Raw genomic sequence first — 12212 nt, 5'->3', positions numbered from 1 at the left:
TATAATCTAGCCTGTCTGGATTATCACCACCACGTTAAGAGTGGCAGATAATGTCACTTTTACAAAGCTAACTTTATGGTTCAGGACAAATGGCCTTTTTCTTTCAAGACAAAAAAGAAGAGGAAGAGGAAGAAAAAAAGAAGAAGGGAAGGAGGAAAAGGAGGAGGGCATAGAAGACGAAAGGCAGTGGCTATTGGTGACACTGCAGGATGCTTATCACAGAATTCTTCCAAGTTTTATTTGCAACTGTTACTGGAATCTTCATGGAGAGTATAGCGAAACACAACCTAAGCTTACCCGTCCCAGTATGAGCTGTCATCAAACAAGTCTTAGAATATTAGACTAAGAGAAACAATGGAGTCCACCCTTTTATTATACAGAGGTAAAGAGCGAGGTCAGAAAATTTTCAATGCTGTCAAATAGAACTTTCTACAAAGATGGAAATGTTACTCTGCATTGCTCAATATAGTAGCCACATGTAACTAATCGACTAATGAACATTTGCGGATAATGCAACAGAAAAACTGATTTTTAATTTTAAATTTATATTGATTAAAATACCATAAATATTCACATGTGAATAATGTCTACTGTTTTAGACAATACAAGCTTACACAGTTTTTCAAAGGAATAAAACTAGTCAGTACCAAGGTCAAGATTCAAAATCAGTTCCCTAAATCTCAGTTTAGAGGACTTTCCAAACTCCTTAAATATATGGATCAAATTGGCCCTCATCCTAATACACATATAAAAAGTCACATCTGTTTTCCTGTTACTACTCCTTCATACATGAAGTCTCCTAGAGTTTTACACTAGCATCCAAAAGTAGCTTACTACTCTGACATTTTCTCTGCAGTCGTTAGAGCACACAGCTCTAAGTATGTCTGCTCCTGACTATGTGGGAAATGATCTTTAAACAATGACTTTCTTTATCCCACTGTAAGCCTCAGGTATAAACTTGGTGGGTGGCTTGTGTCAATTAACACGATTTCAGGAATTCTCTAAAATGCCTATGTACCTACCCTCCCTTTGTATCAATACAGTTTCTAAATATTCTTTTCATCTTCTCACTGTAGCTGGCAAACTTTAGTAAAATGATAAGATACAAAATATTTAAAGTACTCTATATAAAAAATAATAAATAGATTTAAATTTATACCAGTGTATTAAAGAGTGACCACTGGTTTGTTCTTGTGATCTGACACTGATAAGAGATAGAATGTGATCCTAGGGTTACCATTAGTAGCAGAATTTACTCACAACTGAGCACTTACCATGCACACAATCTCTCTACATATATTTAGTTGCAATGTCCCTAAGAGGTAGATTCTGTTTTTATTTCTGTTTTATACACTTTCAAGATCACATATCCAGTAAATGAAAAAGCTGCATTCAAAATCAGGCAGTGAGTCTACGCTGTAATTTCCTAGGTGAAATAGATAATGTAAAAATTGTAAAACACTAAGAACCAGAAGAATGGATTTCTGTCCTTGGTCTTTCATGAATTTGCTTCACAAAACTGAGCAAGAACTCAACTCTTCCAAGTTAATTTCTAATAAAAATTTCTTAAAAGTTGTTCTAGGTGTTCTCTAAGCTGGCTGGAATACTAAAGACAATGAATTTCAGATTTCAGTCCAAGCTAAGGTCTTCTTTAGACCTTAGGCATGTTTCTTAAGGTGCATATCTTGGTTTGTAATGTTATCTGTAAAACAGTACTAATATTGCCATTTTAAAGAACTGTTGTAAGGATTAAATGAAATAAGCCACTAAAGTACCTGGCATGGTGCCTACCACCATAAAAGCCTAGAAATTATAGTTTTCCTTCTGTCTTTCAGCAATAACATCCCAATATTCTAAGTGAAGCTGTCTACATAAACCATCTCTTACCTTTCAACAAACACTAATTAACTGGAAACACTATGTGTGATTCATTTATGATCAAGCCATGGAATACAATGACTAGCCATTATCTGTGCTTTTTTTTTTTTTTTTTTTTTTTTTTTTTTTTTTTTTTTTGCCGTACGCGGGCCTCTCACTGTTGTGGCCTCTCCCGTTGTGGAGCACAGGCTCCGGACACGCAGGCTCAGCGGCCATGGCTCACGGACCCAGCTGCTCCACGGCATGTGGGATCTTCCCAGACCGGGACACGAACCCGTGTCCCCTGCACCGGCAGGCGGACTCTCAACCACTGTGCCACCAGGGAAGCCCCTATCTGTGCTTTTGATGTAACAAAAGTTATACCACATCAATGCACAAATCTTAAGGTATATTCTTTATCTAAAAATGAAAGAAAACTATTTGCTGAATAACAATAAGGTCTTAATAAACTAGGAGTGTAACAACTGTCAAGTAGAATAGCAATGAAACAAATCAATGAAGTAGATCATCATATGAAAAATGGGTATCATAAATTACATATTATTTCCAAACATTAAAAGATTTAGGGGCTATGCTATGACTAAGAAAGGAAAGAAAGTAGGAAGTGATGTCCGCATCATGGTGGCTTAAGGTGGCTTAAGACATCCCTTTGTCTCCCCTTCAATCTGAAACCAGTGAAATATCCATAGCTCAGCAGAGCTTCCTCTGCCCAGCACACCAGAACGCCAAGAGCTCTGCACATCTCTGCATCTAAAGGTAGATGGACTGGAACACGTAGAGGAGGTATAACTGGGGGAGCAGCAGAGGTGGTGCCTGTAATCCTAGCCCCCTGAGAGTAACATATTGATTGATTCATGAATGTTGAACCATCCTTGTGATCCCAGAATAAAACCAACTTGATCATGGTGTATGATCCTTTTTATATATTGTTGGATTTGGTTTGCTAACATTTTTATTGAGGATTTTTGCATCAATAACATCAGATATTGGCCTATAATTTTGTTTTTGTTTTTTTTGCAAATTTGTCTTTGTCTGGTTTTAGTATCAAGGTAATGGTGGCCTGGCAGAATGAATTTGGGAGTGTCCCATCCTCTTCAATTTTTTGGAATAGTTTGAAAAGGATAGGTATTAGCTCTTCTTTATATGTTTGGTAGAATTCCCCAGGCCATTTAGTCCTGGGCTTTTGTTTGCTGGGAGTGTTTTTTTAAAGTACAAATTCAATTTCACTTCTAGTGAGGGCTGTAACCCCACCCCTCCAGCTTCCGAGGAGCCAATGAGTGACCCCAATTCCCCTCCCAACCTCCCACTCCCCCGATGGTGGGGCAGCCCAAGACCCAGGCAACCCCAGATGTAGGTGTCCACCATCTCAGCAACAGTAGTGACACCTGCAGCATCAAGTCACCAGCAATCCCAGAGGAACAAACAGCAACAACAGGTGCACCAGACTACACCTCTGGTAGAGGCAGTGGAGGGTTTAAACTGTGGATTCTCAAATATAGCCAGAGGCAGCTCAGGTAAGAGAAATCAAAAATTTGTGCTTGGGCTTCCCTGGTGGCGCAGTGGTTGAGAGTCTGCCTGCCAATGCAGGGGACGCGGGTTCGTGCCCCGGTCCGGGAAGATCCCGCATGCCGCGGAGCGGCTGGGCCCGTGAGCCGTGGCTGCTGGGCCTGCGCGTCCGGAGTCTGTGCTCCGCAACGGGAGAGGCCACAACAATGAGAGGCCCACGTACCACCAAAAAAAAAAAAAAAAAAAAAATTTGTGCTATTGTGCCACCTACTGAAAACCAAGAAAATAAATAAATAAAAATAAGAACTCTAATTACTAACCTGTTGTGAGAAAGGTGTTCACTACTTCAAATGAACCAGCAGAGGAACAACTCATCAAGGACCGTGAAAAACCAAGGGAATATGGTGTCACAAAAAGAAAATGACAATTCTCCAGAAACCCAGATTAAAGTCATGGAATATTGCAATCTGATAAAGAATTCAAAACAACTGTCATGAAGAAACTCAACAGCCTTCAAGAAAATCAGAAAGGGAGTTCAATGAGCTCAGGAATAAAATTAATGAAGAGAAGGAATACCTTACCAAAGAGACTGAAACTCCAAAAAAGAACCAAACAGAAGTTCAGGAGCTGAAGAACTCAATAAATGAAATGAAGACCTCATTAGGAAGCTCTGTAAACCGAGCAGACGATATGGAAGAGAGAATCCGCAAGCTCGAAGATAGAATTCTAGAAATTATAAGGGTAGAAGAAGACAGAAAACTAACATCTAAAAAAATGAAGAAATTTTATGATAAAGTATCTGACTCTATTGGGAACTATCTGACTCATAAGGATAATGGGTATGCCAGAAGGAGAAAAGAGGGAAAAGGGAACAGAGTTTAAAGAAATAATAGCTGTGAACTTCCCAAACTGGGGAAGGAACTGGGTTCACAAGACCATGAAGCTAAGAGAACATCCCTAATTACCACAATGGAAAAGACCTTCTCCAAGACACATTGTATTAAAACTGTCAAAAGTCAATGACAAATAATTTTAAAGGCAGCCAGGGGGTGAAAAAAAGACAGTAACCTACAAAGGAATCCTCAATAGGCTATCAGAAGATTTCCCAGCAGAAACTCTACAGACCAGGAGACAGTGGAATGACATATTCAAAATTTTGAAAGATTAAAAAACTTTCATCCAAGAATACTCTATCCAGCAAAGTTATCATACAGATATGAAGGAGAAATAAAGGCTTTCCTAGAAAAACAAAGTGGAGGGAGTTCATCACCACAAAACCTGCCTTACAGGAAATGTTGAAATGAAAAGGCAAAACACACAAAACTTTGAGAAAATGACAGAATCTGAAAACTGCAACTCTATATCAAAATAGGTAGTCATACAATTATAGCAGAAAGTTTAAAAGGGAACAAAAAGCAGTGAAAATAACTATAACTACTTCTATTTGGTAACAAAATCACAACATAAAAAGGAATAATTTGAAACAAGAAAAATATAAAGGGGGAAGAGAAAAAGGATAAACCTGTATAGGTAAATGAAGATAAGATGCTATCAGCAGAAAAAAGACTATTTTATCTATGAGATGTTTTATACACACTTCATGGTAACCACAAAACAAAAATCTAGAGGAGGGACCTGAAAAATAAGAAAAAGAGGAAAATAAGAGAAATATCATAGGAAACCACCAAAATAAAACAGCAGACAGAAACACAAGGAAAAAAGAAAAAATAAAGATATAAGGCAACCAGAAAACAAAAGATAAAATGGCAGTGCTAAGACCTTATTTATCAATAATCATCCTAAATGTAAATAGATTTAATTCACCAAAAGACACACAGTGGCTGGCTGGATTAAAAAAATAAGACCCTCCAGAAGAGTTACCTGATCTCTAAAGAAATATATAGGCTCAAAGTGAAAAGATGGAAGATGATAGTTAAAGCAAATGGCAGCCAAAAGGAAGCAGGAGTAGCCATATTCATATCAGACAAAATAGACTAAGCCAAAAAATATAACAAGAGAAGAAGACAGATACTATAGAATCATATTAATACATATGCACATAACATAGGAGCACCAAAATATATAAAGCAATTATGAACAGACCTAAGGGAGAAATTGACAGCAACACATTAGTAGAGGACTTCAATGTCCCACTTAATCAATCAATAGATCATCTAGACAGAAAGTCAACAAGGAAACACCACCTTAAATGAAACCAGAGATCAGATGGACTTAACAGATATATAGAAAACATTCCATCCAAATGCCTCATAATACATATTCTTCTCAGGTGCACATGGAACATTCTCAAAGATAGACCATATGCTGGGACACAAAACAAGTCTCAATTAATATATGAAGACTGAAATCATATCAAGCATTTTTTCTCTCCACAATGGTGTGAAACTAGAAATCTACTACAGGAAGAAAGGAGGAAAAATCATAAATATGTGGAGACTAAACAACATATTTCTGAACAACTATTGGGTCAATGAAGAAACCAAAAAAATATCTGAAGACAAATGAAAATACAATATACCAAAATCTATGAGATGGGGCAAAAGCAGTACTAAGAGGGAACTTTATAGCAATACAGGCCTACCTCAAGAAACAGGAAAAAATCTCAAATATACAATTTAACCTTACACTTAAAGAAACTAGAAAAAGAAGAACAAATGAATCCCAAAGTCAGTAGAAGGAAGGAAATAATAAAGATAAGAGTGAAAAGAAGTAAAATAGAGACTTAAAAGACAATAGAAAACATCAATGAAACTAAAGAGCTGGTCCTCTGAAAAGATAAAAAAAATTGATAAACCTTTAGCCAGACTCACTAAAAAAAAAGAGAGAAGGCTCACATAAATTAAATCAGAAATGAATGAAGAGAAATTACAGTGGATACCAAAGAAATACTAAGGTTTATAAGAGAATACTATGAGCAACTATAAGCCAACAAATTACACAATCTAGAAGAAGCTGATAAATTCTTAGAATAGACAACCTTCTAAGACTGAATCATGAAAAAACAGAAAATCTGAATAAAGCAATCACTAGTAATTAGATTGATACAATAAAAAAATCTCCAAAAAAAACCAAAGTCCAATATCAGGTGGCTTCACAGGTGAATTCTAGTTAGACATTGTTTGCTCAAAGGAGCAAACAACATAAAATAGAGAAAAGATAGTCTCTTAAATAAATGATGTTGGGAAAACTGGACTGTCTCATGCAAAAAAAATGAATCTAGACCACCTTCTTACACTATACACAAAAATAAACTCAAAATGGATTAAAGACTTGAATGTTAGACGTGAAACCATAAAACTCATAGAAGAAAACATATGCTGTATGATCTTTGACATCAGTCTTAGCAATATCTTTCTGAATGTCTCCTCAGACAAGGGAAATAAAAAGCAAAAATAAACAAATGAGACTACATCAAACAAAGACTTTTGCACAGCAAAGGAAACTATCAACAAAATGAAAAGACACCTACCATATGGGAGAAAATGTTTGCAAATCATTTATCTGATAAGGGTTAATAAAGAACTGATATAACTCAACAACAAAAAACCACCAAATTTTAAAAAATCGACAGAGGATATGAATAGACATTTTTCCAAAGAAGACATACCGACAGCCAACAGACACTTGGAAAGATGTTCAGCAACATAAATCACCAGGGACGTGTAAATCAAAACCACGATGAGATATCACCTCATGCCTGTTAGAATGGCTATTATCGAAAAGGCAAGAAATAACAAGTGTTGGACAGGATGTGGAGAAAATGAAACCCTCATATACTGTTAGTGGGAGTATAAATTGGTATAGTCACTATGGAAAACAGTAACAGTGTGGAAATTCCTCAAAAAGTTAAGAATAGAACTATCATATGTTCCAGTTATTCCACTTCTGGATATTTATTCAAAGAATATGAGAACACTAATTCAAAAAGATATATGCTACCCTTATGCTCATTGCAGCATTATTTACTACAGCCAAGGTACAGAAACAACCTAAGTGCTCATTGACAGATGAATGGATGAAGAAGATGTGGTGTGTGTGTGTGTGTATGTGTGTATGTATACATACATATATGTATACATACACACATACACATACACACACACAATGAAATGCTACTTAGCCAGAAAAAAGATAAAATCTTGCCATTTGCAACAACAGAGGTGGACCTAGAGGGTATTAGGCTAAGTGAAATAAGTTGGATGGAAAAAGACAAATACCATATGATTTCACTCATATGTGGAATATCTTAAAAAAATAAATAACAAAAGAAATGAACAAACCAAACCAAACCAAAAACAAACACAAAGATATAGAAATCAGAGTAGTTGTTACCAGAAGGGAAGAAGATTGGGGGCAAAATGAAATGGGTAAAGGGGGTCAACTAAAAGGGAGAAATTAAACTTCTGGTGGTGAGCATGCTATAGTGTATACAGAAGTGGAACTATAGTGTTGTCCACATGAAAATTATGTAATGTTATAAACTAATGTTACTCAATTAAAAAAAATAAACAGAGGAAAGTAAATATATATGATAACTCAGTTGATGCATTTCAATTCAAAAAGAAAAGAGGATTTTTCCATGAATGGTATTGAGACAACTAGGTAATAATTTATGAAATATATCTAGATATACATACATATATATCTGTAAAAAAATTAATTTCCTAGAAGAAAATATTGGTAAAGAGACTCTTTTCACTTTTTGTTCTGCCTGTGTTTCACTTGAGGAACATTAAAAGGGCATTTTGAACTGCAAGCTAAAGCATTAATGGCTGCTAATGGGCCTGATAAAGCCAGTAAAAAGAGCAAAACAAACAAGTAGTTATTCAATTACAATTCTATTTTTCAAAAAGTATTGGATACAAGTAACTTTGTTACTTTTGGTAAGAGTTCTATAAAATACTGGATTACTATTGATGAATAGACTGCAACCCAGTGGGTGTCGCTTCTCATTTCTTTCACAGATTCATCAGGAGACCATGCAGTCTCACTGCTTTCTTATCACTGAATAATAAGGCAATACAATCAGATGCTCAAGATAGTCTGCAGCAGTTGAATGGTTCGTCAAAATTCTCCTATAAATGGTACCTAAAAAGGTTTAAGAATTCTCTTCTGTAAATATAGACTTTCTAAAACATTTGGCTATTAAAATGGCACAAGAAAGCAGCAAAGGAAGATGTCATTGAGCGGCCTTTACATATCCCTCCTTCCAGATGGAATGGTTGGACTTTTCAGAACCCACTGGATGAGTGAAATGACACAGGCAGCCTTGTATGTAGAGATAATATAACAGAAAAGATGTGACAAAGTGACCAGGGAGGGTCAGCAGCCCCTGAATTCTCTGTGCACTTGAAGTGTGCCGCTGCTCTGGCCTATCACTGGATGCAGGTCTCTTTCTTGTCCTCTCTTTGATGTGTATTGAGACTCATGCCAGCTATACTCATTGTGCTCTAAAGTCATACTGCAATTTCTGGAGTAACTGATGCTATACAGAAGAGATACCATTGTAATGGTTCCCACTGACCTTCGTGTCTCCCTTAAGAAACTATGTACTTTAAATATTAGGGCTTAAGATGAAAGTAAAGATAACCTAGCCCAGCATTTCCCAAATGTCCCTTCTTCATGATTCTTGCTATACCTGTATCCCCTTGCTACTATTTACTAAACATTTTTTTTAATTTCTCACTTTTTTCACTTAGCAGTAATATCTGCATAATTATATACTTTACAGATGAATTATATTTATTCTAATATACATTGATCTGCTAGATTCTTAATCATCACATGGGATATATACAGGTGTCTGAGCAAAAACAAAGCAACCCTACTGCCTACCACCCCCCAAGAACAAATTCTTCCTCCTCCAAGCTTAATGGTTTTAGCAGATATGCTTCCCCTGTCCTGAGGTTTTTATCCTTAATCTTCACCCTCGTCAGTGTTATCATTCACTTTCTGTCACTGCTAGTGACCTCTTAAAAAGCTGGAGCAAAGGCCAACATGTACTTGGCCTGGAAATAATCATCACTGTACCCAGTATTTATGAAGTGCTTCACAATTTTTTCAAAGCACTTTCCCAAGCTTTATCATTTTTTTTTTTTTTTTTTCGCGGTATGCGGGCCTCTCACTGTTGTGGCCTCTCCCGTTGCGGAGCACAGGCTCCGGATGCACAGGCCCAGCGGCCATGGCTCACGGGCCCAGCCGCTCCGCGGCATATGGGATCCTCCCAGACCGGGGCACGAACCCGTATCCCCTGCATTGGCAGGCGGACTCTCAACCACTGCGCCACCAGGGAGGCCCCCAAGCTTTATCATTTTTAATCCGCATAACCCTGTATAGTACATACTTCAGCTGCCCAAGGTTTTTTCTCCAGGATTGCATGCTGAGATCAAAAAAAGGCCTTTGCCACATTTGTACTAATAAGGAAGAAGAAAGATTAAAATTTACTAAAGAGTTAACATACAAACATCACGATATATCTGTGAATATATCTGTGAATATATCCCCCCTTGACCACACATTTGTATTGCAAACATAAGTGATGTAGTGTATTCATGCTATGCTGAGAAATGAATCCTGCTTCAATAAAATGTTCCATTTTATCCATTATCTTAAATGATGGGCTCTTGAAAGCTATCAGTGAAGTCGGCTCAACATTCCAGCCTTCAATAAACAGAATAAAAAGTGACATCGTCTTGATTAGAATTTCTTTGTCATGGAAGAACATGCAATATCCATCTCCCCAATGGTTCTAAAGTCCTTGGAATAATGGATAACACAGTGAAAGTAAATAAACAATGTTCCCAGGAGGGGACAACATTTTTTCAAGCTAAAGTCAGAAGAGCTCTGGAGAAAAACAACTCCTAAATACATACCAGACAAGACAGACAATGTTAGTGGTGAAAGGCACCATCTTCAGTAATCTGATCATTTTTAATGCTGTTAACCCAGGATATAGGATCCAAAAAGCTAGTGTGTACAGGCCACACACTTACCCCAAGCCCCACTGGGTGGGCTTGTTTGAGTAAATCTCTCTGTAAAAAAGACATCTAAAAGATCACCTTCTTTTAAAGGTTACTAGTAAATTTCAACCGCAGGGTACCATGTGGAAGCTTAATGACCTTAAGAGTTAATGTACCTCTCTAACCATCCATCACCTTAATCACATAGAGTAGTTCACTCACCTTACCTGACCTATCAATAACATGTTAACTTTTCCTACCACAAATTACTGTTTGAGGGGGGAAATTCTTAATGGTTCTCAAGTGGTTATGTAAGAAAATCCAGTAAATTCTTTGCCTCCGTTAGATGAGTTCAAATATACAAATGTCAACTCTGGTCTTCAACCACTTCTCTTCATTCCTCTATTCTCCCATGTCCAGCACATTCCTTGGCTTCTTTTCCCAAATGCTGAGTCACTGTGCCCACCCATTTTAAGGTTATCCTAAGTAAAATGTAGAAAACAAAACCTTCTGGGAAATGCCTCTTTCTGAATCACAAACTGATATTTTAATATATATGACAAAAAGATGTGTTGATATTATTAATACATAAAGAAGTCTTAAAATCAATATGAATAAAGCAAATATCCTGTAGGAAAGACTTGAGCAGATGACAGAAGCAGACAGTACACTGAATAAGATGTGTACATTGCTGATAAGCATGTGAAAATCATTCAACCTTTTAAGCAATCAAATGTGAAATTTTTACAGTGATATAGCATTGACTGTCTACTAATTGGCCATTATTTTTTAAAAAAATAAGAATTCTTAGTGTTGACTATAGTATGGGGACACAAATTCTCATGATATGTTTGTAAGAATGAAAATGGGTATGACCTTTATGGAAGGCAACTTGGCAATATATATAAGAATCACTGTAATGAGCTATTTAGTTGTTAGAATACTTCTACTCTTAAAAATCATCCTGAAGCAGTAGATTGCACAGAAGTTTCTATAAATGGTTATTCATATTACAGCATTTATTATGCTATAAATTTGGAAACATTCTAAATGTCTATAATTAATGAATTGGTTAAATAAATCAAATTATATCAACATGGAATGTGATAAAAAACAGTAGTGCAGAAATATACTCATTAATAACTAAAACAAAAATGGAAGGAAAATCAGAATTTTAAATATATAAATTATACCATAATATATAACATATTATTTCTGATATATATATAAGCTGTAAGAGTTTTCACTTTGCACTTTTCCCACAGATTCCAAATTTCTATAATAAGCATATACAGTTTTCATAATTAGATTCAAGGCATATATAGCATGTTACTGGAGCAGCATCAATGCCCCAGACACACATGCATTATTTAATCAACTGTATAGCTATTTTTTAAATGCTATATCATAGGAATGCTAAACCAAATTAATGCACTCCTGTGTTAGCTTATCAGAATTGTACTCATTTCATTCCTAAGAATGGTCCACCTAAGCTAATGCTGAGTACTATAGTGTAGATGTAAGGTAAGCCCACAAGTGCTAACCTGACACACCAAAGCTGACTGCCCAAAGCAGCGAAAGAGTATGAGAATAATCTCTATGGAAGGTTCCGACACTTAAAGGATTCAAGCATCTTCATAAACGAATCAACAGGTCACTGGATGCAGATGTCCTTCAGAGTCAGAGTCATTCATTCTACACATATAACCCATGGCTTGAATACCAGACCCCACTCCAGTCTTAAACTCTTTTATTAAGGACCTACATAATCTGAAGCAGTGATTCAGATATATGGCCATAACGGATGAGTACAGGGAGACCACGTACTCAATTTCCTTGGGCCATTTT

The sequence above is a fragment of the Mesoplodon mirus genome (assembly GCF_964341445.2).
Source record: "Mesoplodon mirus genome assembly, chromosome: 5".
NCBI lineage: Eukaryota > Metazoa > Chordata > Mammalia > Artiodactyla > Ziphiidae > Mesoplodon > Mesoplodon mirus.
The sequence above is the reverse complement of the archived record's forward strand: the minus strand, read 5'-3'. Positions refer to the sequence as shown.